Genomic DNA, 25,577 nt, shown 5'->3' on the forward strand with positions numbered 1-25,577 from the left:
TGTTTTGTCTCGCCATTAGTTTAAATGGGTTAGGTATGTTGTTGTTGTTGTTGTTGTTGTTGTTGTTGTTATTATTATTATTATTATTATTATTATTATTACTATTACTATTATTATTAATTAGACTTGTATGCTGCCCTTCTCCAAAGACTCGGGGCGGCTCACAGAATACAGTACAAAAAAAAATATGTATACAAATCTAATTACTTAAAACTATAAGCTAAGATCCCATTACATTAAAAAGCAGTCAGTTAACTCAGTCACATCCACACATAACATTTAATGGTCAGAGAAGGGGGGCATGGTCTAGCTGCCCCTTGCATGGTGACATAGATGGTCTTAAGGCTCTTGCAAAAGGCAAGGAGGGTGGGGGCAGTGCGAATCTCTGGAGGGAGCTTATTCCAGAGGGCCAGGGCCGCCACAGAGAAGGCTCTTCCCCTAGGTCCCGCCAGATGACATTGTTTAGTCAACAGGACCTGGAGAAGGCCAACTCTGTGGGACCTAATCGGCCGCTGGGATTTATGCAGCAGAAGGCTGCCCCATAAGTAATCTGGTCTGATGCCATATTATTCATTCAAGAGCAGTGGGATGGCCCAGTTGCCTCCCCACTTGGAAGGTTGCAAGTTCAGTCATAGGCAGCTGTCAGATGTTTCTCTATCACAACACAGAGATAAAATATCTGCTGTGAACTCTGTGAAGGCATCAGGAAGGGCATCCAGCCAGTAAACCATCAGCTCCATTCAATTTCTTGACTCCTTTCCAATAAAAAGGGATAACAGAATCTTAACAAGGAAAAAAATTGCACATTGTTCATTCAATTAAGAATCAGCAGTTCCTTATATATGGCTTCATACACCTTTATAGAAAGAAAATATTAAAAATTATGCTAAGCGAGTAGGTTTATGCTTATTTGCCAGGCTACAAAATTAAAGAATAACCATTTTTGTTTTAATGAAGTGGTAATCTATGCTGATTGTTTTCCAACAACTTGTAGAGAAGTTGTCCATGGGCATTTTAAAAACATAACAAATGTAGGAAGGAAGGAACACACAACACAGTTAACATTTATCTAGCCTGCTTGTTCATCTCCAGGCCAGGATAACCGCTAAACTGGGGGATAAAAAAATCAGATTAGCATAATATATGGAGTGCCTCCAGATTGATTTAAAGTACAGAAAAATATAGCTAGGTGGAAGCAAGGAAAGAGCTGATATTAGACTCAATTTTGACACACACACACACCCATTAGTATGAGCAGAGCTGTGTTTTGTTTGCATCCTAATCCATTTTTAAAAATATTTCTCAAAATCTTCTAAAATTATCCTTTTGGCTATTTTTTTGTGTTGGTGAGATAGCCAGCAGCAGTCATCATGAGCTGCATTGGCATACATGCATACATACTTTGAGTGAGGTTACTTTGCTCTGTGGTATTTTCTTGTTTATAAGTATTTATTTATATACTGCCCTAAATAATGCAATGTCAATTTTTCTAGTTTGCAAGATTGATGCCATCCCTGTAAGAGAGACCAAACTAAGAAATAGATCAGTGATGGCGAACCTATGGCACGGGTGCCAGAGGTGGCACATGGAGCCATATCTGCTGGCACGTGAGCTGTTGCCCTAGCTAAGCTCCAACATGCATGTGTGTGCTGACCAGCTGATTTTTGGCTTGCACAGAGGCTCTGGAAGGGTGTTTTTGGCTTCCAGAGAGCCTCCAGGAGGGATGGGGGAGGGCATTTTTCCCTCCTTCGGCTCCAGGGAAGCCTTTGCAGCCTGGGAAGGATGAAACATGACCCTACTCGGTCCCCTAGAAGTTGGGAAACAGTCAATTTCCAGCTCCAGAGGGCATCGGGGGGGGGGCAGGGAAAGGTGTTTTCATCCTCCCCAGGCATTGAATTACGGGTGTGGGCACTACACTACACTAGCATACACACATGCTCTTTCGGCACCCAAGGGAAAAATGGTTCACCATCACTGAAATAGATACTGTGTATACCTAAAATTACTTTTATTTAGAACAGTTATAGTAACAGTATTTTCATTTAAATTTTCATTTAAATTGGGGTGGACTAGAGTGGGCGGGCTGTCTGAAGTGTTTTCATAAATCATATTCTTGGTCTGGGGTCAAGCCATGTTTATCTAAACATTGCCCTGGTAGGGATCTTCCCTCTATTTTTCATACCATCCTCTGTATTTACTATAATCTCTCCAGTCAAGTTTTGTGTTTGAGGCAGGGGAAGTGGAAATTATTTATTAGAACATGGACAAATATGAGGCTTAATACATGACACTGGATCATGTTCTGGATTCTGGTAGAACTCTGATTACATTGAAAATAACGCTTACTGAATGCAGGATTTCATAAACAAACCTCCATTTTTATTCTCCTTTTTTCTGTATTAAAAAAGCAATACAGACAGTCACATTCCTCTCTCTTTATCTTTAGCAATTAGAGCACACAAACTTTCCTCCATGTCTCCTCCCTTATCTTAAGATTTATGTCTTTACAGCGTAGTTCAAAAGCACCAGGAATAGCTGTGAAATAATAATGAATAAGCTAACTCATTCCGGAGCCAAAATGACACATGTCCATGATGGATCACAACATTGAAAAACTCCACCCTTCTTCCCCGCTGGCACCCTGACGTGACGAATACATCACTCCAGTAATTAACCCGTTTCTCCCCTTAATATCTTTTCCCTAACACTTGCTCCCTGCACCTTTGAACTCTTCCGAAGTGAGGATTTAACCAGCAATTGTCTGTCTCTTCTTCACTGGAGTCTGGACTCATAGCAACATCCTGTGGCTGGCCTCCCACCTGTTCTGATACCTGTAACCCAGGGCCTGCCACTAATTCATAACCACTATCTGTATCAGAGTCATCAACCTATTCAGTATCCTCCAACTGACCAGGATTATGTACAACAGATCACAGGGACAAACTTGTTATACTGCTATAGAAGCAATTTCCCTCACCAAGCTACTCAACATAGTATCATTGCAGGTAGATTCACTCATATTATTAATACTGAGTGATTATAGCCTCCCTTCTTTAGGCTATTGCTTAGGAGTTAAAAGCCACTGTAATTTTTGATTTATATTTTCTTTTTAATACTCATTTTTTAAAGCCTCTTAGAATCCAGATGATTTCAGGAAATTCTCTAAATTTCACACACATATAAATACAATCAAGGCAAAGTGATGCTCTTTTGCTTTTTCAGATCACGATAACTGTCAATTCTAGCCAGTTGGCACAGACAATTACATGTTTGAACTGACCGTCTGGAGCTCATCAAACTGAGGAAAGCTGACCCAAAATGTCACATTTCATCTTTTTATAGACACCGTTCCCATTCATGTCTCTTTTAAAATGTTTTAATTGAAGGTCTGGGCTCCTCTGAAATATATTTGTTGGGGGATTGCTTTGATTTATGTGTCATGGCATATATATCATTGGGGCATAATCCATCATTCCAGTAGAGGGTGCCAAACTGCACGTGTGATTTATGAAGTGATTATGAATGCTCTCATATATGAATCTACTGCCTCTATTGCCTTAGAAGCAGCTCCTGGCTTGAAGCCCCCAAGGGAAACAAGACAGTCTCAACTTGAGGTCATCACCATCTATCCCCTGCATGCCATACTGCTCATTTTAAGATAATTGAATGGTTTGCCATTGAAAACATGATGAAATGCTGCAGGGAAAGCTGCTTTGACTTGAAGGATTAAGTATCAAAGTTCACTTTCAGATTATCTAACGTGTTGACCTTAAGTTAATATGAATAAGTAACATAGAAGAGTTGAATAATAAGCGGTGGGATATAATTCATCATTGTAAAGTATGTCTAAATTGTCAGTGAATAAACACATATTATGGATGTGTGGGTGGACAGAAGTAAGGAATTGTTACTTGGAAATAGTAACTTCAACTCTGCAAATCCTAACTTATCTTAAATGTTACTTGGCGTACACTAACATCCATTTATATAACATTTATGATTAATGCTTAATTATCACTCTTATACTGATAGATACATTTCTCCTTTATTGCTTGAATATGCCAGACTGCTTTTTTTAATCTTCGGGAGATTCAATATTTTTTTAAAAAATTAAATTTTATCATTTGGAGACATGTCTATAATGTTATAGCATGTATTTCATATTACATAACTGATCACAAAGAGGTACCTAGCTTGATCATTTGTGAAATGTTGATACAATTCAACTTCTTTATTGATTTAAAAATGTCTAAGTAACCATGGCAGTAATGCTTTCAAACTGCTAATTGGGGTCTGCAGAGTCTAAGGATTGCAGCAAGCCCTTTATCCCTTAGACCTATTCTGTTTATTCCTTGCTGATTTATTGTAGCCCCAATTAGACTGCTGAATTTGTTCTACTATATCGTCTATGCCAGGGGGGTTAAACTTGTATCCTCATGTGGTATATCACAACTTTTCCCCTTTCTGTAAACCAGGGGTGGGGGTGGGCAGTGCATCATGCATCGAGCCCTCGGCCTGTGAGTTTAACACTCCTGATGACAAAATTTCTTTTTTATATATATAAAATAATCTTTATTAATTATTTACATTAAGAAAAAATACATAAACACCACAAAATCAACAAAAAACAAACAAACAAAAAACAAAACACCACCTTTACAAACCTATAGATATCATCTTTCATAGTTACAATTGTTGGGTTTAACTACTCTACTACATGCTTGCACTGTCTTGTAAACACATCTCTATGGTCAGGTCGCAATTAACTGACCAGTGTGTCACCTTTTGATGACCAAAAGGGGCAGATACCCTGCAGGCTATATAAACCTCTGCAGAGTAGATGCTCCATCCCTTCTCTTCTACCTCTTCTACCTTCTTCTTCTGGTGCTCCATTGTCCACAGCTGAGGACACATGTGTGAGATGAAATCCAAAGCCATCCTCACACATGGGACCATCCAGAAGTTATTAATATGGACTGGAATATAAACTTATCTGCCTGCAATCTATCAATTGCATGAATCAACATAATTGTAAGTAAAGATTGTATTTTTCATCTTTATGAAGGAGTGGTCATTTATTGCTAACAAATGGGATTCTGAAGTGCTAACTCCACTGCAAATTAAGCCAGCTGAATTCTGCTAATACAAATAATATTAATAATAATCAAAATACCCAACAACAATGATATCTCAAGTCTTAAACACTCAACAATTTACACATTTGCCAACCTACCCGTTGACATTGTTGCTACAGCTTTTTTAAATTTTATTTTATTTTATCAGCCTACTATTTTTACATTGCTATGTTGTATATTGTTACCTAAATCTTAATCTTGACTAATTTCAATCATACTACCTAAGTCATAAACTGTCCAAAATTTATTGCTAAACAGCAGTTTCATTTTGTATATGACAACATTTCTAAGGTGGACTTTTCCCAACCTATTCCCACTCCCAGAAAAATGATAGACATATGGAGCCGAATGCTAACTCCTCGGCTCAAGCACTGCCTGTGGCTCTTGGCACAATTCCTTTGAAAGCAATAGCAATTTTACTGCTGCATGCTAGCCATAACAAGTAAGCAGGTGCTTGATTCTGCTGAGATGGATATTCCTATCCTTTCTGGCATGGAAGGCAAGATCTACAGGTGAAACTCGAAAAATTAGAATATCGTGCAAAAGTTCATTTATTTCAGTAATGCAACTTAAAAGGTGAAATGTAATATATGAGAGAGACTCATTGCATGATAGTTCAAGCCGTGATTTGTCATAATTGTGATGATTATGGGGTACAGCTCATGAAAACCCCAAATCCACCATCTCAGAAAATTAGAATGTTACATGCACTCAATAAAACAAGGATTCTACATAGAACAATACTGGACCTCTGAAAAGTATAAGCATGCATATGTACTCAGTACTTGGTTTGGGCAGCAATTTTGCAGCAATTCCTGCCTCAATGTGGCATGGCATCGAAGCTATCAGCCTGTGGCATTGCTGAGGTGTTATGGAAGACCAGGATGCTTCAATAGCAGCCTTCAGCTCTTCTGCATTGTTCGATCACATGTCTCTCATCTTTCTCTTGGCAATGCCCTATAAATTCTCTATGGGGTTCAGGTCAGGTGAGTTTGCTGGCCACTCTAGCACAGTAATCCCATTGAACCAGGTTTTGGTGCTTTTGGTATATTGGGCCGGTGCCAAGCCCTGGGGGGTAAATTGAAGTTAGCACCTCCATAAAGCTCTGCTGTGGAAGGAAGCATGAACTGCTCCAAAATCTCTGGTAAACAGCTGCATTGACCCTGGAGTTAATGAAGCACAGTGGACCAACACCCACAGATGACCTGGCTCCCCAAATCAACATAGACTGTGCTAACCTTTGCATCTCATTTGGAACCCAAGGAGTATGGAGGAAGAATGGAGAGGTACACATAACAAGATGCTTGAAGTCTAGTGTGAATTTTCCACAGTCTGTGTTCATTTGGGGAGCCATGTCATCTGCTGGCATTGGTCCACTGTGCTTCATCTCTGGGACCGCTTTCTGCCGCACGAATCCCAGCGACCAATTAGGTCCCACAGAGTGGGCCTTCTCCAGGTCCCGTCAACTAAACAATGTCATTTGGTGGGACCCAGGGGAAGAGCCTTCTCTGTGGCGGCCCCGGCCCTCTGGAACCAACTCCCCCCAGAGATTAGAATTGCCCCCACCCTCCTCGCCTTTCGTAAGCCCCTTAAAACCCACCTCTGCCATCAGGCATGGGGGAACTGAGATATTCTTTCCGCCTAGGTCTCTACAATTTATGCATGGTATGTCTGTATGTATGTCTGGTTTTATAATAAGGGTTTAGTTGTTTTAGTATTGGATTGTTACATGCTGTTTTTATCACTGTTGTTAGCCGCCCCGAGTCCACGGAGAGGGGCGGCATACAAATCCAATCAATCAATCAATCAATCAATAAATAAATAAATTCAGGATCAATGCAGCCATCTATTGGGAGATTTTGGAGCATTTAATGCTTCCTTCCACAGCAGAGCTTTATAGGGATGCCGACAATTCAAGAATCCTTTGGGTAGGATTTTTTGTTTGTTTCCTTTGTTTTTCCAGTCTAGTCTATCATCTTGGGATTTCTTCAATAGTCTCCCACCCAAATACCAACTCACCCCTGCTAAGCTTTGAGCCAGACACAATTGGCCAGATGCCGCTGGCTGCTGAAACAGTTTGTTCCTCATGTGTGTTAATCTAAAATCATATTATAATTTGGATAGATTTCAGTGAGTGGGTGTAGAGAGGGAGAAGTGGATTGCATGCAGGATTGGAGCCAAAGCCGAATCTAAATTTTCTGCAGCTGCACAACTTCTCATTAAAGAGTGTGCAGTAACTGGTAGTGTTTTAAGTTAAACTGCTGAGAGATTTTCCAATGTCTGTCCTAGAGACCTGTTGTCATGTTTTAGGCATGACAAATGCAAAATATACACTGTGCATTCATTGGACTATGTTCAATGGCATCACACCTCATCTTTGTGTTTCTTTAACTAAGTTACTTACTGGTATATAACCATCTGATCAAATGTCTTTCCTGCTTTAAACTCTCTTGCTGGTAGATCTCTCCAGTTAAGTATTCAATATACATGGATAAAATTCTATTTTTTACCCTATTCTAGGCTCAAATAGATATATGTGAATTAAATGGTGACTATATAGAGTACTTTTTCATTCTTCATGCTATGGATCTAAGGCAATTTGTGGAACACCTACTGAAAATAAAATTGTAAAAACTAAACACCATTTGGAATAATTATCATTTATATTTCCTAGTTATTTCAATAAGTGATTCAAATTATGCAGTAATACCAGATATTTTAGTATCATAGATATTTAGGGAATTAATACATTGGATATGATATTGCCATTATTTGAGGTTCAATTGGTTAGAACCATGGTTACTAATGTCATACAGCGCTTTAGACTAAGTTCAGGGGCTGTACCCGTGAATATAGCATCTCTCTGCAGTTCATTAAAACAACCATATCTACTGCAGTAGAACATTTCCCACAATAGCAACATGAAAAAGCATGGATGATTCAATGAGGCCCAATAAGAATCCATTCTATTCATCATTTATACCCACAATCAGAGGTGAGCTTTTGGCAGGACAGCGTGGAACGCCATTCCTCCAGCAAAGATGGATTTGCGCACGGATATCCATTGCCACCCACCGTGTATGCACTGTGCACACGAGATTCAGCTTCTGCGTATGTGCAGAAGCCAAATCTCACTACCCCAGCCAGCAGCGACAGCACCGACTGCTACCCGTGTTTCCCCGAAAGTAAGACAGTGTCTTACTTTCTTTTTATCCCCAAAAGCCCCACTATCTCTTACTTTCGGGGTATGTCTTATATTGGAAAAAAATTGTCAATTTTTTTGTTTTAACCATAAAATTAACATTTAGACACGGTGACGTATGGAGGGGGGGTGGCGTGGAAGTGGGCAGGAGGCGGCGCTCATTAAGATCAGAGGGAGGTGGCAGATGCGGCGACGTATGGAGAGGGGGACGGCGCAGGCGTGGGCAGGAGGCGGCGCTCATTTGGATCAGATGGAGGCGGCAGACGCGGTGACGTATGGAGGGGGGCCACGTGGAAGTGGGCAGGAGGCGGCGCTCATTTGGATCAGACGGAGACGGCAGACGCGGTGACGTATGGAGGGGGGCGGCGCGGAAGTGGGCAGGAGGCGGCGCTCATTAAGATCAGAGGGAGGTGGCAGACGCAGCAACATATGGAGAGGGGGACGGTGCGGACGTGGGCAGGAGGCGGCGCGCAGCTAGATGACAGGGAGGCGGCAATACCCCCGTGTTTCCCCAAAAGTAAGACATATGTCTTACTTTTGGGGTACGGCTTATATTAGCCGACCCCCCTGAAACCCCCAATACATCTTACAATTGGGGGGTGTCTTACTATCGGGGAAACAGGGTAGGTGGGGCCAGAGAGCGCAGCGTTCATTCAGCGGGTGTGGGGTGCCTCTGCTATTGCTGCCGCTGCTGCCGCTAAAGCCGTTTGGAGAGGAGACTCGAGCCGCTCAGTGCATTTCCTGGCTCAGCACTGGCTCAGCTAGGAGATGCGCCTGCTGCCCCACCGCAGCCAGAGTGGGACCAGGGTGGCTTGAGCAGGACCAGGGTGGCTTGAGCAGGCAGAGCACAGGGCGTGTCTCCTAGCTGAGCCAGAACAAGAAGAAGCTCGGTGAGGTGGCCACCAGCAGAAAAAAATGCTACTGGGAGGGCCTGGCTTGTGGCAGGCAGCAGTCACCTCTCCAAGCTGCTTCTTGCACTGGCTCAGCAGGAGATGTGCCTGGCTCTCTGCCTGCTTGAGCCACCCCAGTCCTATTCTGCCTATGGTGGGGAAGCAGGCACATCTCCTAGCTGAGCCAGCACAGGAAGGAGCTTGGAGAGATAGCCGCCGCCCACCCTCCATGCCCACCCTATAGCATTTTTTTCTCCTGGTGACTCTGGGCTGGAATTGACAACCACCGCTGCTGCTACTGCTGTGCCTCGCAGGACCCAGCCCCACAGTCACCGACTGGCAGCAGCAGCAGCAGCACCCAGGCCAATCCCTCACGGGAGCCACCAGCAGGAAGACATCATCCAGGAAGTAGAACAGCTCATTGGGGAGACTTTGGCAGGTGGGAGAAGCGGGAGCAACATCATCTCCTTGACTAGCTGCTCTCCTTCTGGGCGAATTTCTTTCCGCTGGTGGTTTCAGGGCAGGACAGCTTCTGGCCACAATTCTGCGCATGTGCAGGAAATTAAAGGGGGTGGCGTGTGCATTCACGCGCACACACACACACAGGGAATTAAAGGGTGTGCATGCGCGCACACATGCATACCCCCCCCAGAGCATTCCGGTAGGGACGTGAATGGCTACCCTCACAATTGTAAGCATATATTATATATCTCTACAGAAAAGCTTTGCTACACAGATATCGGTTATAAGTCACTACATCAAAAAGTGATGCTATCACGGAGATAATATAATTACATACTTGCATCATTACATCTTACACAAGCACTTAAAGTGGAATTGTTTTTATGATGACATCTGTGTTTGTCCCTACACCTTAAAATACTCAACAACAACAGCAACAACAAAAATATTGGAAAGATTTCAGTAAGTTGAGAGCCATAGGACGACACAAGCTTTCAACTTCCTCAGCAGAGAACAAAATTCAGAGGGTGTTGCTGGTTAGTTCTCCACTGAACTAACTAATGCCAGATCAGGACTGCTAATCTTCTGCCTATCTGCCCTACATAGTGATTGTTACAGTCCTTACACCAGCATTCCACAACCTTTTCAGCTTCGCAGACCGCCGGGGAGTGGGGAAGACATGAGATGTTTCCGCGCTGAACTGCCACTCACACAAAAGGAGATGCGCATACACAAGCCCACTGCTTCAGCAAGCCAGTTCCAAATGGACCATGGCCTGGTACTGAGCCATGGCCCAGGGATTGGGGACCCCTGCTTTAACCTGCATGTTGCACATGACTGGCTGGTTGTGCTTTAATCGGGCATTATTTTTTAAAGCTGCATGGGAAGCCATTCTGTTGGAAGATGTTAAATAGGCAATCTGTTTCCCTTTTGTGGTATTCTTGGTTGCTCTCATCATCTGAGTAATATTCTTACATAACTCCCTTTGTGAGAGGTTGGGTTGTTACTTTGGCAATGGAGCACTTGATTAGTTTAGGGTTTTTTAAATAGATTTTCATTTGCAATTTCCCATCTTTTCTTCTTCTGATGAGGGATATGCAGGAAGAGTACCGTGGTTTATTGTATCTTCTTTTCTTGTGAATTTATTCCTTTAAAGTTGTTGTTAATCATTTCTTATATCTTGTCCACTTCTTCCTTGTCTTTTACACATGAGAGCTATATATTTGGCTGTATATGTGAGACTGCTATAGTTTCAGGATGCTGCATTACAGCCTTTGCTATGTCCTGAGAATGGTCATCCCTATGGGTGATGTCACAGCGACATCACAGAACTGATTCTTTTGGTATTGGTCTGTGAAAGTTGCCATCTTTTGGGGGGAATCTGTTTTGGGGGAGGAATACTTGGGGGGAATTTTTCCCAGGTTTTTTTTCTTCTGTGCATGCACAGAATCCAAGTTTCCAGCCCTGCACATGCATTACCATCTTGTTTTTGGCTTTTTTTAAAAAATAGATTTTTCAGCACTGCACATGTGTGTGTATGTGAAGCACATATATGCCCATGAGGCTCACCCACATGGCACAGGAGGGAGTAAACCAGTAGTGAGGTAAGCTAGAACCCACCCTTGGTTAACATGAATATCACAATATATTTCTATTGGTGGTCCTTGATTTACAATGGCTCATTTAGTGACCGTTCAAACTTACAAAAGCACTGAAAAAAATGTCACTTATGACCATTTTTCACACTTATGATCATTGCAGCATCCCCATGGGGATGTGTTCAACATTTAGATGCTTTGCGACTGGTTCATATTTATGTTGGTTACTGTTGTGATTAGCTCTGACCCAGCTCCTGCCCCAAGGACTGTGGAGACATCCACATGCTGCAGGCCTGTTTTGCCCCCAGTGGAATCTGATGATGAAGGCTCCTCTGACCAAGAAGACATGAGTGACAGGGAGGAGGAGAGTGTGGCAGACAGCTCCAAAGGAGATCAATTATCTAGCTCCTCCTTGGATTCAGAACAAGAGTTAATGATACAGCCACGCATGCGGAGAGTGATGCATAGGCAACAACAACTGAGAGATTATTATCAATGAAATTGAGGCCACCTGTGGTTGGGTGGGGCTGTGGTAATTAGTGTGGCTGCTATAAATAGCAGCCTGTGGGTTTGGCCATTGTGGTAGATTATCTGATCGTTATGTTTCATGACTGCTTTCCTGACTTTGACTTTTTGTGTGCTGATTTTCCCCTGCTTTGAACCTAAACCAGAGCAAAGTGTGTTTCACTTTGTGAAAGAAGGACTTTGAATTGCCTCACAGCTGCAAGCTAAGTATCACAGGACTGATAAGGGACTTGTACAAATTACCAGTTTGTTTGGAGACGAGTGCTCTTTGCTCTACAAAAAGAGGGCTTAGTTTAAGTGAATTTTCATTATAAAGAACATTGTTTTGAATTTTCAAATGTGTGTGTGTCTGAAATTTGTACCTGTGAATTTTTGGGAGGATTCTACCAGAGAGCCTGACAGAACAGTTACAGTGCCCCAGAATCACGTGATCCCCTTTTGCAACCTTCTGACAAGCAAAATTGATGGGAAAGCCAGTCAGGTTCACTTAACAGCCATGTTACTAACTTAACAATGCAGTGATTCACTTAAGAACGGTTGCAAAAAAGGTCGTAAAATGGGGCAAAATTCACTTAACAAGTGTTTCATTTAGGCAGAAAATTTTTGAGCTCCATTGTAGTCATAAGTCAAGGACTATCTGTACTCTTATCTAAAACAATTTGGTGACAACCTTTGGTCAATTGCTTTGAACACCCATTCACAGCCCTGAGACCTCACATTGTGTATCTCTGCCATTCCTGACATTACAGGATGGCAAGGGGTGAGAATCTTAATCTCCCTTTTCTCAAAAGGATGTGACCTCCTAGCCCACACTAGCCGGTCCTCTTGCTAAATAGAATTACATTGCCTTAAACATGACCTAAGCATAGCCCATAAAACCATCTGCTATGACGTTCTTCCTGTCAGCGACTACTTCAGCTTCAACCACAACAACACTCGAGCACACAACAGATACAAACTTAAAGTAAACCGCTCCAAACTCTACTGCAGGAAACACGACTTTAGTAACTGAGTAGTTGATGCATGGAATTCACTACCAGACTCTGTAGTATCATCACCTAATCCCCAAAACTTTACCCTTAAACTACCCACTGTTGACCTCTCCTGATTCCTAAGAGGTCAGTAAGGGGGGTGTATAAGTGCACCCGAGTGCCTTCCGTCCCCTGTCCTAATGTTTCTCTTTTACTAGTAGTATGTACTATAAATATTGTTATATCTTTGTATACCACCAATGTGTACTTGACAAAGCAAATAAATAAAAAATAAAATAAAATAAAAAGAAAATGTGCAGAAGGAACATCTTTCAGTCTTTAGGGATGGCCAAGCAGAAATCACAATTAAAGAGTTTTGTTTCATGAAGAGGCCAGTGTAAAATTCAAACCTTGAAAATATTTCCATTTGTGTAACTTCCTCGTACTCACAGATGCCCGGGCTGTATGATGTGTGAGTAATTTTAATCTTCTTTTCATTTTTCTTAAGATGACTGCTGTTCTCTCAGTTCCCCTGCTGATGGAGTTTAGAAGATTAAAAACAAATTGGGATAGCCAGATCCATCCATAATGGTGGATTTGCGGGATTGAAAGAAGTCTTGTAACTTTATATGAATTCCTCCAAAGAAAGGTAGGTTGGACAATGTTATCTTTTGCTAATAAAATGCAAATGTCATACCCAACCTTTTCTCCTGCTTTGTTGCCATTTTCAGAGTGGAGCATGTCAATTGTGCATGTTTTGTCAAAGAGCCATTATTGTGTTTCGTATTATTCAGCTTTTCATTTAATAAAAATGATGCTGTATGTTTTCCAACACTTCCTTACTGCTACCATCTTTTCAGTCTATCGATAGGCCAGTATCTGCTTCATTTTAATCCTAGACCAATGGAGCTTAAAAATACAGTGGTACCTCTACTTAAGAACGCCTCTACTTAAGAACTTTTCTAGATAAGAACCGGGTGTTCAAGGTTTTTTTGCCTCTTCTTAAGAACCATTTTCCCAGGAAATTTGAGAGCGGCACGAAAGCCTGGCCAGTTTCCTGCCGTTCCCCCTTTAATCCAGGCCATCTTGGGCTTTTCTGCCAGAGGAGCCTTTCAGTGACACTTAAGGAGGCTTTGGCACTCCAGAAAGAATGGCGCTTCACCCCAGCTGAATCAACTCGGCTTCAGCCAAACCAAGGAGTCACCACACTGAAGGAAAGGTGCCAGCTACAAAGCAAGCAAACGAGATGAGAGGGGAGCCCTTCAGCATGGGAAGGAAGAGGAAGCAGGTAGCAACAGCAGCAGCTGCCTTTTGGTTAAAGGAGCAGGAGGTTCCGCCCTCTCGCCCACCTGGGTTTCTCTCTCTGGCGCAGTGTATGGGAGGCAGCCTCACGATGGATGTATGGGAGGCACGTGCTCCCCCTCGCCACCTCAGAGTCCCTCTTTTTTTTTAAGCCTTAAAGTTTTGGATTTTTTTGATTACCCTCACCTCACCTTCTTCCTTCAATAGCGACTGTCCTCTTCCTCTTCTACTTACAAACTTTTCTACTTAAGAACCTGGTCACGGAATGAATTAAGTTCTTAAGTAGAGGTACCACTGTAGTCCTTCAAGTTCAGCGAGCCCAGTACTGTTTGTTATTTTTAATGATCGGGGCAGGCCTTCACAATTTCAATTGCACCATATTGGGAAATATGTTTCTTATGGTGGAAACTTTTCTGCATGGACTAAGTCTGAAAGGGAGAAATGCATTCATTTAAACACAAATAGAACTTACAATAAACAAGTTCTACTCAGATTTAATCATCTTAGAACGTTGTGGTGAGTGGCAAATCAGGGACTGAACGGACCAGATGGGCATGCATACAAACACACGTATATTATTCATGAGTGCCTCCATCACATGCATTTAAATATTCTGTTGTCATCCAAACACCCTCAAAACCCATAATGAAACATTGCTTTATAGTTATCTGTAATTGAGGCAAGGCAATTCAGAACTAAGAGACATGGAAGCCAAGATAGCTCATAGAAGGGGGAAATGATGATGATCCTTCAAGAACTTGAAGAACTTTCCAAGGTATAATAAACTCAAAGGTAGATCTTAATTGCATTTGGCAGGATCTTGACCTAGACTGCCTAGCAAGCCTCAGGATGGAAGAAACAGCAAAACAGACATTTTAGAAACTCAGGTCCATTTAGTCTTCTCAGTTTCAGTACCGATTGCTTGTCAAAGTACATTTCAAAGTACATATTCAAAGAATCCTGCAAAAGAGAATGTGTAGAACTTTTTTTATAACTGTAAACCAGCACCCAATTCCATTGCAGCCCAAATTGGTTTATTGTAGTACTGTATCAAAGGGGAAGGACATATCACTACCCCCACCCCCTAGAAGGCACATGAGAAAATGGAACAGGAGTACAAAGACACTATGTTTTCTGAAGGAGATAGAGTCCTATTTCACAAACATGGGTTCCCCCTCGCCTAGAAAGTTATGGTTATTAGAGTTACGGTAATCTTATAACTGCCCTTGCTTCCCAAAAACTATATTTTCTTTCTATTATCTTCTGAACATTTCTCTCAGTATCCTGTGACCTTCTAAATGTTTTATGGCTGAGCTTAAACTTTATTTTTCCCTGGGAAAAGGTGGTGGAGGAGAACATTGATTTACTTATTTGAGTCCATATTTTTTCCCTTTCCCTACTTCATCTCCTATTGAAAGCAGAGATGTGGCAATCCAATGCCACCCGACATGCATACACTTTTGGGCTTGAGCACAATATTGAAACTCACCCAGGAAAAGAGCAGGAGGGGTGTGTGTCAATCTGATTGTTCTTGCAGATATGACTGCCAATTCCAGTTCTCAACTGGAGTCCATATTATTATCACTTGTGCAATTATATTACTTAATTGATAGACACAAACACTATACAGCGGATGCTCTTAAGATGGATAACCAAAGAGTGATTTCAAAGTCTTGGAATAAGCTATGCATCCCTGATAACAAGCCCCTTCTAAAACTAAAAAAAAACTTTAAAGAATGCTCTCCAGAGCCTCTTTCTTCATAAGATACAAAGATAAAGTGTACATACCAATGAGCTGAGTTACCAAGCAATGAGAGAGAGAGAGAGAGAGAGAGAGAGAGAGAGAGAGAGAGAGAGAGAGAGAGAGAGAGAGAGAGAGGTATAATTTATCCAGCACTGGAGTAATAATAATAATAATAATTTTTTAAGTGACTCATTCTTCTAAAATACTGTAGCACAAAGTGGCTAGGATTTATTGATGTGCTTGTTCCATTATTATTCAAAACATCACCTTTGTTCTTATATGAACATTTTGTTTTGTAAAATAAAGAACAACATGGATGCGTTTGTCTCAAGTGATTTGAAGAAGAATGTGTGATGGAGCCTGCAAGTTATTTACAGTATAACTGAAGGGAGAGCTGTTTAATAAACAGACAATAGACATTGCTTCCAGAGGTCTCTTTCACATTTACAGTACAAATTGTGTCTTGATTTTGCAACATATTGCCGAGTATTTGAGGGTAGCTTTTTCCAAGAGTTTTGGGCAAATGGTCTTCCCATTTGAAGCTGACAAATATGTAGTGATTTTTCCTATGTACCCACTTAGGGTTTAATATTAATGCCTGAACCTTATAATAGCAATAGCATTTAGACTAGTTAGCAATCAAGTTTGGAGCCCAATAGCCTGTCACAAAGCAATTGCCCTCAATAAGTAATCAAATCCTTTACCATTCTTTTCATGAAAGCTGATTCTGTGCCGTGAATCCAGTATAGTGCACCTTAAAGCTAGTTATTCATCTAGTTAGAAGAAAAAGAAAATAAACTTTAATGATGATTGTTGTGGATTTTCAATGACACGTTCAAGAATAGCTAAAAACCACTTTCGATCCTAACTGAAATGCCTGTGGGCCAAATTACTATCAGAACAAATCAAGAGCATTTTCTTACAGAATGACTCTCTTCAAACAGAAAAAGAATTGCTTGAAATGAATGAGTGATCACAGTCAATGTGGCAATGTTCATTCAATTTTCAAGCCCCGAAGAATTCCTTTTGATGAAGAAGGAGCTACAACTGCTGCTTTCCAATATTCTGTACTCTGTTGATTTCTGCAGCTTAATTTTATTTCTCAATGAAACAATAGAAACATATCTTAAATAACCAATCAAAACAATAAAACATAGATGTAGGGTAGTAATAATATTGTTCATACTCAGTAAAGACATTTTTCAGGCTCCCTGTTTCACAGAAATCCCCAAGACTGCTGGAAAAACTACACCCAGAGAAATTTCACCAGTGGGTTAAAAGATTGGGGGCCTATTCACCATAGGGAGGGGGGGTACGACCCTCCTTTTTGTATTTCAAACATGGTATGGAAGGAAAACATCATAGCAATCTGTGTGAACCCTTCTTTCCCTTTCCCTTCTCTTTCCCAAAAGGGTTTTGAATTTGTTGAACCATAAACATGTTCCAGCTGAAAAAGAAGACTTTCAGATACTAGATATGGGTGCATCTAGGAGATAGTATGTTTGTGTGTGTGTGTGTGTGTATGCGTGTACAGGAGGCAGCAGTTTGCTAGGGGACCAGGAGGAACAGACCGATAACAGGAGCATTACAGTGTCATAATACAACCCATTTTTCCTTTTTTTTTTTGGTGGAAAATTTCTATTTTTTAACTCGTATATAAACAATATATTTTCTCTGAACAGAGTATCAATCGAGTCAAAATTTTATACAGCTTATAACATCCCCCACACACAATCTCCCATTTCTGCCATAATATTCTTTCTTTATATTTTTAAAATTCTATTCACCTACTACTACTTTTATAACATTTAAACAATATCACCCTTTGCCCTTAGTGCCAAATTTTCTTATTCCCTTTTCTAATTAACACCCTTTAAAAGCAGACTTTAATTCCTAATTTCTCATTTGTTATAATAAAATTCCATTTACTTTTCAATTATCTTTTCCATTTAACTTCATAAGTAATACATAATAAGCCTCCTGAAGCCTTCAGAGGGCAAAAATGGCCTTCTCCAAGATCAAAAACCAACTGGCCAGACATAGGGGAATGCCTCACGTGCCCTCCAATATGGACGTCTGCGGAGAGGGGCGGCATACAAATCCAATAAATAATAATAATAATGGCTCCTTGTGCCATCTGTGGCGTGCATGCCATAGGTTGGCCATCACAGTTGTAGGGGCTCAGATGAGAGGCAACAATTTGGCAGTCCAGGCATTCAAACCTGGAGGAAGTAATATGTGTAGAAATTGAGGGAACCTTCCAATGTAGGCACAGAAAACCTACAGAACCCTTTAAGAATAATCAGAGAATAAAACACATAATAAAGAAAATGTAGTACTAAAAGAAGAAGAAATCAGATATAGAAAAATCTCTGGATATCTTCATTACTGTTTGAAAAGTAATAGTTGTTTTTGTGCAGTACAAGAGATGCTCAGTCGCAAAAGGAGATAAAGCTTCACTTTTCATTTACAGTTCCTCAAAGGACCACAGCACATAAAAATGACTGCTAAAAATCTGGTATGCTAACAGTTCTAGGAAAATAAATTGATAAGATAAGCAAGTAGGTCAGGAGCGCAAAAACTAGCATCAGAAAGCTGGAGCAAAAACAGATTATCCATTACTTCCTGGCTGATTTCTTTTCTGAGGCGTTTATTATAGCCAGCTCTCCCAACTATCATTTTTATTGTATTTTTACATCTTCACATAGCATTTAAAAAATCTGAACGTTCAAACTGCATATTTCAGTCACTTGGCACAGTGGTCCAATTTCCTTTGGAATTTAGACATCTGCAAGAAGGAAAAGTAATGAAATAATCTCCATGATGTCACAATTTCCATGCAAGGTTGTGGGACCAAAACCAAAGGTGAAACCTGCAACATGAAACACATTTTCATCATACTTATATTACTGATAATACAACACACACCTGTAATGAACAACACAGGGCCACAGGAACTTACTTTTGATTAGAAGTCTTTCCAGTAGGGATAAACATGAGTTCTGTATAGTAGGAACATAGATCTTAAATATTCCAACATTAGATCCGCAGATGGTGACACGTCTAAATACAGTGGTCCCTCGATTTTCGCGGGTTCGAACTTCGTGAAACGGCTATACCACGGTTTTTCAAAAATATTCATTAAAAAATACTTTGCAGTTTTTTTCCCTATACCACGGTTTTCCCTGCCCGATGACGTCATACGTCATCGTCAAACTTTCGTCTGGCTTCAATAAATATTTTTTTAAATAAACTTTAATAAATAAACATGGTGAGTAATAATCTAAATGGTTGCTAAGGGAATGAGAAATTGCAGTTTAGGGGTTTAAAGTGTTAAGGGAAGGCTTGTGACACTGTTCATAGCCAAAAATAGTGTATTTACTTCTGCATCTCTACTTCGCGGAAATTCGACTTTCGCGGGCGGTCTCGGAACGTATCCCCCACGAAAATTGAGGGAACACTGTAATCTAAACTCTGCTTTCTATGATTCTCTCATATTCCATCATAACTGTAGCTGGCCTCTTTATTTTTCACCAATGTGTGGCTGGCACAATCCCTTGCTAATAGTGGACTGTAGAAAAATGTGTCCTTTTTCCAAAATGGCACTTCCCTTCTAAAGTGAATCTAAATATTTCCTAATCACTTGGGGCTATTTTGGTTCAGTTTTTTTAAAACAAATGAAATATTTGAGTATGTCACCAAGATCTTTAAGGCAATGCCACCTACCCGCTGCTTCTCTGAATACCACTGGTTCCCTTGCACCTTCTCCTTCCACAGCCTCAATTCTCCTTCTTCACTTTAACATATCATTTCCTCTGGTTCTACTCAAAGCTTTTCTGCTTTGGATGAATCAGTTCCAGCAAGGGTTGTGTATGGTGAAAAAATATCTCTATTAAATAGTTCAATTTCTAGTTTATTCTTTTCTATGCACAGCTCATCAAAATACAAGCTAAAAGAGTTGATCATGCTCTATTTCAGGCACAGAAGGGGATCCCATTTGGTGATAAAGATGGAAAGTGAAAGTAATGTACATATGTGAAGATAATATCCAACTACGCCTCCATAATTCAGTTCTGCTGCATACCCCATAAAGTTTTATTACAGATAAGAGAACACTTAGCTGCACCCACATTTTTCTTGAGTACTACGCTCCTTAGCAGCTTGTTCACAATCACTTAATGTAGGAATGGCTAACCTCTTTAAATTGAAGGACTGAATTAGCTCCAGGCAAACATTTCAGGAGCAGGCATAGTCCAAAGTGGGTGAGAAATAAACCCCGGAGGCCATCCACTTCATTTACTCTTTCTCTAGTGTTAGCCATCCCCTACTTTTGCTTATTCCTTCTGATAATTATCTTCCCTTCTGACAAGTGTCACCCACATTTTCCCCGGACCATTATGCACAGGTTTCCCAAGCACTTTCATTTGATCTAGGGAGCCTGTTTTTAAATCTCTTTGCACCAGGGGCAAATGTTTTGGATCACAGAGTTCAGTGAGATTCACTCATCCTTCCTTCCCAAGTGGGTTTATGACAGTTTGCCCCAGCCAACTTGCCGTGGCCAACATGCTGTGGGACAACTTGCTGCAGGACAAGAGTTACACTAATATCAAAGAAATGATGGAATAGAATAATTAAAGGGAAAAAAGAGGGCAGAAGGAAATGTGAATCATATAAATTAAAATGATTGATTTAGTTTTAAATAATTAAATATAATTATTAAATTGTCCTGCAGCGGGCTGTCCCATGGTGAGATGGCCATGATGAGTTGTACTTCAATAAGTTGGCCATAGAGACAAGACAAGTTGGCTCTGTGAGTTGGCTGCGGCAAATCATCCCATTCTACTCCTAAATAATAAATGTACTCCCTCCTGTAAGAAATCTCAAGAAAGACCATTTGGTTGGTCCAAATCAAAGTATTTTAGAAGATTGCCATGTGAATAGGAAATAATCTTCTCTGCAAGAGATGGAAGGTTTATAGAGTCTAGGGCAGTGATGGTGAACCTTTTTTTCCTTGGGTAACGAAAGAGCATGAATGCAAGCTATCACACATGCATGAGTGCCCACACCCATAATTCAATGCCCGGGGAGGGCCAAAGCAGCTTCCCCTGCCCCCCGGAGGCCCCCCGGAGGCCGGAAACAGCCTGTCTCCCAACTTCTGGTGGGCTTAGTAGGCTCATGTTTCACCCTCCCAAGCTCCAAAGGCTTCCCTGGAGCAGGGGAGGGTAAAAATGTGCTCTCCCATCCCCCTGGAGGCTCTCTGGAAGCCAAAAATGCCCTCACAGAGCTTCTGTGTGAGCCAAAAATTAGCTGGCCAACACACACATGCACACTGGAGCTGAACTAAGGCAATGGCTCACGTGTCAGCAGACATGGCTTCATGTGACACCTGTGGCACCCATGCCATAGGTTCGCCATCACTGCTCTAGGGAGTTGGCAGAGAACCTGAGAAGAATAGCAATAGCAATAGCTCTTAGATTTGTATGCCTCTTCATAGTGCTTTACAGCCCTCTCTAAGTGGTTTACAGGGCCAGCATATTGCCCCCCAAAATCTGGGTCCTCATTTTACTGATCTTGGAAGGATAGAAGGCTGAGTCAATCTTAAGATCATCAGGATCAAACTGCTGGCACCAGTTATTCAGCAAAAGGAGCCTGCAGTACTGCATTCCCACCACTGCACCACCATGGCTCAATTGTTGGTGTAAGAACAGTGCTTCTCAATTATTATATTGTTATGTGTGTCCCCCCCGCAGGAAGAAGTAAACATTTCACGCCCCCAACTCTCTGCCAATGTGCCTCTCGTGGTCCGCCCTGCCAATCTGCCACCCCAAATTGCACCCCACAGTGAGTCCTATCTAACTTTTGTCCTTGTTCCTTGGTATTGTGTATAGGGAGCCTGTTCTATAAGAAAATGTCTCACGAGTTTGAGAAGTTTGATTGAACTCGCAAAATGTTTTTTTTTCAGATAAGTGGCAACTCTGTCTACGCACACCAAGAAGCCACGGGCATTTTGAAAACATCCCCTGGGTTTATACATGGCCATCATGAGTAGTTATGGTTTGTGGATAGCTTGCTATTGAGTGTTTCCTGTTGTGTGTTCTTTAAGCATTTGAAGACTCAAAGTGAGAAGCAGCTGAAGTGCTTCTTGAATTCATTCCAGAAGGGTGGTGGTTAAAAAAAAGGAAATAAATATTTTTAACATATTATCTCAGATAAGGACATCCAGAAGCTGGGTCTATATTTTCCAAATCAATTTTACACCCACCCAGTAGTTGTTCAAGTTCTATATGATTCACAGCTCTGGCCTCCTTCAAGTCAGCACCCTCCCCCCCAATTCAAACAATAGTCAGAACAGGGGGAGAGTTATGATCAAAGCAGGAAATATTTAACAGTGTCCAGCAAAACAGTGCAAAGTCCTTATGTACAAAGAGGCAGGCTAGAATCAGCAAGGCAAGACAAGACAAGACTGAAGCTTCAGCAAAGGAAAACAAAATAAAATAAAAAGGCAGCAAGAATTAGGATGCTGGTTAACACCTTGGACAGCTCCGAGGGGAGTTCGGTCTAACAGGAGGAAAACTTAAAACGTGATGCCAGCAATAGATGGGAAGGCAATTTGTTGTCTTCTTCAGGTAGACCTCTGCTGAATTGATGATGCCCATTACAGTGCGGAAAAATTATCCTGCGTTTTCTGCTAACTGCTGAAAGAAAAGCACTTTCTGCAATTTCTTTTGAAGGAAAAGAGCATTTCCTGAGGTTCTCCAAGATAGTTTGTGGTCCTTGTTATCTTTTTTTTTTTGGTTAAGGGTGGCTGAATGGTGCATTGTGTAAAACATCTCTTCAGGGGTCTTGAACCACCTTAAGGAAGACCTTCCAAGAGAACTTTGCAAATGGAAAGGATGAGCATTCATGGGAGTGTCAAAGTGCTGGATTGTATAACTGATGCCTTTCCTTCTGCCACCCACTGTGATCTCAAAAATCCCACTGAGAAAAACCTGAAAATAATGTTCAAACATTTGAAAATAGACAGGAAGAAAAAAGAATCTTCCTTCTGTTGTGAGTGGTCCCCAACCGGATCAGTTAGTCACAGATTCTGAGGAGGATGAACAGGGTCCGTTTTGGTACCCTAGGTCAGTGTACTTGACTACTGAGTCAGATAGTGAGTGCGAGGGAGAGTTGGAACCTGAGAAACTTGGGGAACCTCCAGAGACTGTAGAAACCCCAAGGATGGTAATGTCTGACTCAGAGGAGGATGAGGACATTGAGGATCAGGAGCCCCTATTAGATCCCATGTCAGAAGGTTTAGAAGCAGACAGGAACACCTTTATGGGAAAATGTTCTAGAAAATAGTATATGGAGAAAAGTCTAGATAGCTATAGCTCAAGGAAACAATTGACCACACCCAGTCTGTATATAAGGGAGGGTTTCTAGATAAAGAGGCATGGAATTGCAACGTTCATCATGGTGGAAGACTCAGATCTGGAGTTCCAGAACTGCTGTGCTGAGAAACTGCTGTGGCTCCTTTAAGAGCCATGTAGAGATGCTGATGAATGAGAAAGAAAAGAAACCTGGACATCTGTAAGTGTATGTGTGTGATTACAGACTTTATCTGAAGGAAGAATGTGCTAATTAGATCTTCCTATTGACTGCCAGCCGCTTGTTATCTCTTGGCCAAGTTGAGCGGGGCCTCTGCCAACATGAACTGAAAAATCTGATCCTGTCTGTACAAAGCATCTTTTACTATATAAAAGTGTTTGAATTGAATCTTTTTATCATGGGGCTTCTTTGTTCCGATCCAGTAGGCCCAAAGCAGACCACATTCCTAGGAGAATAACTTCTAAAGAAATTCCAAGGCAGATTTTAGCCAAACTTTATTGGTCCTAAAGCTTAACAATAGAAGGATTGCCTTAGACAGAACTGGAATTTATTATTATTATTATTTATTATTACTTATTAGATTTGTATGCCACCCCTCTCCGAAGACTCGGGGCGGCTCACAACAATAAAAACAATATTGTAGCAAAACAAATCTAATATTAAAAGAAGCATATAAAACCCTATCATATATTTAAAAACCAAACAGCACATTCATACCAAACATGAAACAAAATATAAAGAAGCCTGGGGGAAAGGTGTCTCAACTCCCCCATGCCTGGGGGTATAAGTGAGTCTTGAGTAATTTACGAAAGACAAGGAGGGTGGGGGCAGTTCTAATCTCCGGGGGAAGTTGATTCTAGAGGGCTGGGGCCACCACAGAGAAGGCTCTTCCCCTGGGGGCCGCCAAATTACATTGTTTAGTCGACGGGACCCAGAGAAGGCCAACTCTGTGGGACCTTATCGGCCTCTGGGATTCATGTGCTAGAAGGCGGTTCTGGAGGTACTCTGGTCCAATGCCATGTAGGGCTTTAAAGGTCATAACCAATACTTTGAATATTGAATCTGTACTAGAACCAGCTTTTTTTTTAAAAAAAAACCCAATGTACTCAATGCCAATTCTCTAAAAGTTAATTGTTGCTAATCCTAATTCAATACTCTTACAGCAACAGAAAGTTTGGAATAATTCACCCCTCCCATACACATTTTTTTTAAAAAAAAGAATAATTGAACTGTTCCTTCAATTTGAATATAGCAAATATGACATGCCTCAGGCAGGGGAAATTTACAAAACACCAAATTAAGCAAATACTCGCAAGGCAGACTGCCATAAAAGACACACTTGGTCACTAATTATGGCATCAATTATATATAATTAATCATTAGCATGACTAAATAATGTATTAAAAATTCTTCTAGGCAAATAGCCAAAACGGTGCTAAAGAGATCAGCAGATTTGTGTGAAAGCAACTAATTTTATCCTAAGACTTGGTATTTAAATAACGTTGGTGCCAAAATAAGCAGTAGAATGTAAAGAATTTGTTTGAAAAAAAATGACTACACTGAATTGGGAAGTGATATCAAACAAATGTCTTTGCTGTTGCAAATAAAAATCTAACTAGTTGATCTAACTAGCACGCAGAGTCTCTGGGCATGCAAGATTCTGGTTCACTGGCCACTGGTCTTCACAGATGTGGGAGCACCATAAACTGCAAGAACAGCCACCCAATGCGCATGCACCCTCTGGGAAGATGATCTTCCTGTTTCTGGCACGCACATGTGCACTGACCACCTGGTCTTCCAGTCTCAGATGCACATCAGTGCATGAAGGCCAGCTGGCCAGTGTGCACATGCATGCCAGAAACAAAATCATCTTTCTGGTGCGCACATGCGCACTGGGTGGCTGCTCTTCTGGATTCTAGCACGCACATGTATGTGATTGTGCTCTCATTTTGGCACTTGGTGCCAAAAAATTTTGCCAACACTGATGGGAAGGAAAGGATGCACCTATTTCATGTTCCCTTGTCATAATTAACCTATTTTTCAAAGCATCAGAAGTTAGGACAAGAAGTAATGAATGGGAACTAATCAAGGAGAGAAGCAACCTAGAACTAAGGAGAAATTTCCAAAAGGTGAGAACAACTAATCAGTGGAACACTTGCCTTCAGACGTAGTGGGTGCTTCATGAGTTGAGATTTTTAAGAAGAGACTGGACTTAAGAAGAGTCTGAAATGGTATAAGGCAGTGATGGCTAATCTTTGCCGGACTGAGTGCCCAAAGCATGCGTGCGTGCCGAACCCCTAAAATACAATGTGCATGTGACCACTACACATGTGACTCACCCTGTGCATTTGCCTTGGCCCTATGCATGCATGTTTGG

This window comes from Erythrolamprus reginae, chromosome 1, assembly GCF_031021105.1.
Source record: "Erythrolamprus reginae isolate rEryReg1 chromosome 1, rEryReg1.hap1, whole genome shotgun sequence".
Classification (NCBI taxonomy): Eukaryota; Metazoa; Chordata; class Lepidosauria; order Squamata; family Dipsadidae; genus Erythrolamprus; species Erythrolamprus reginae.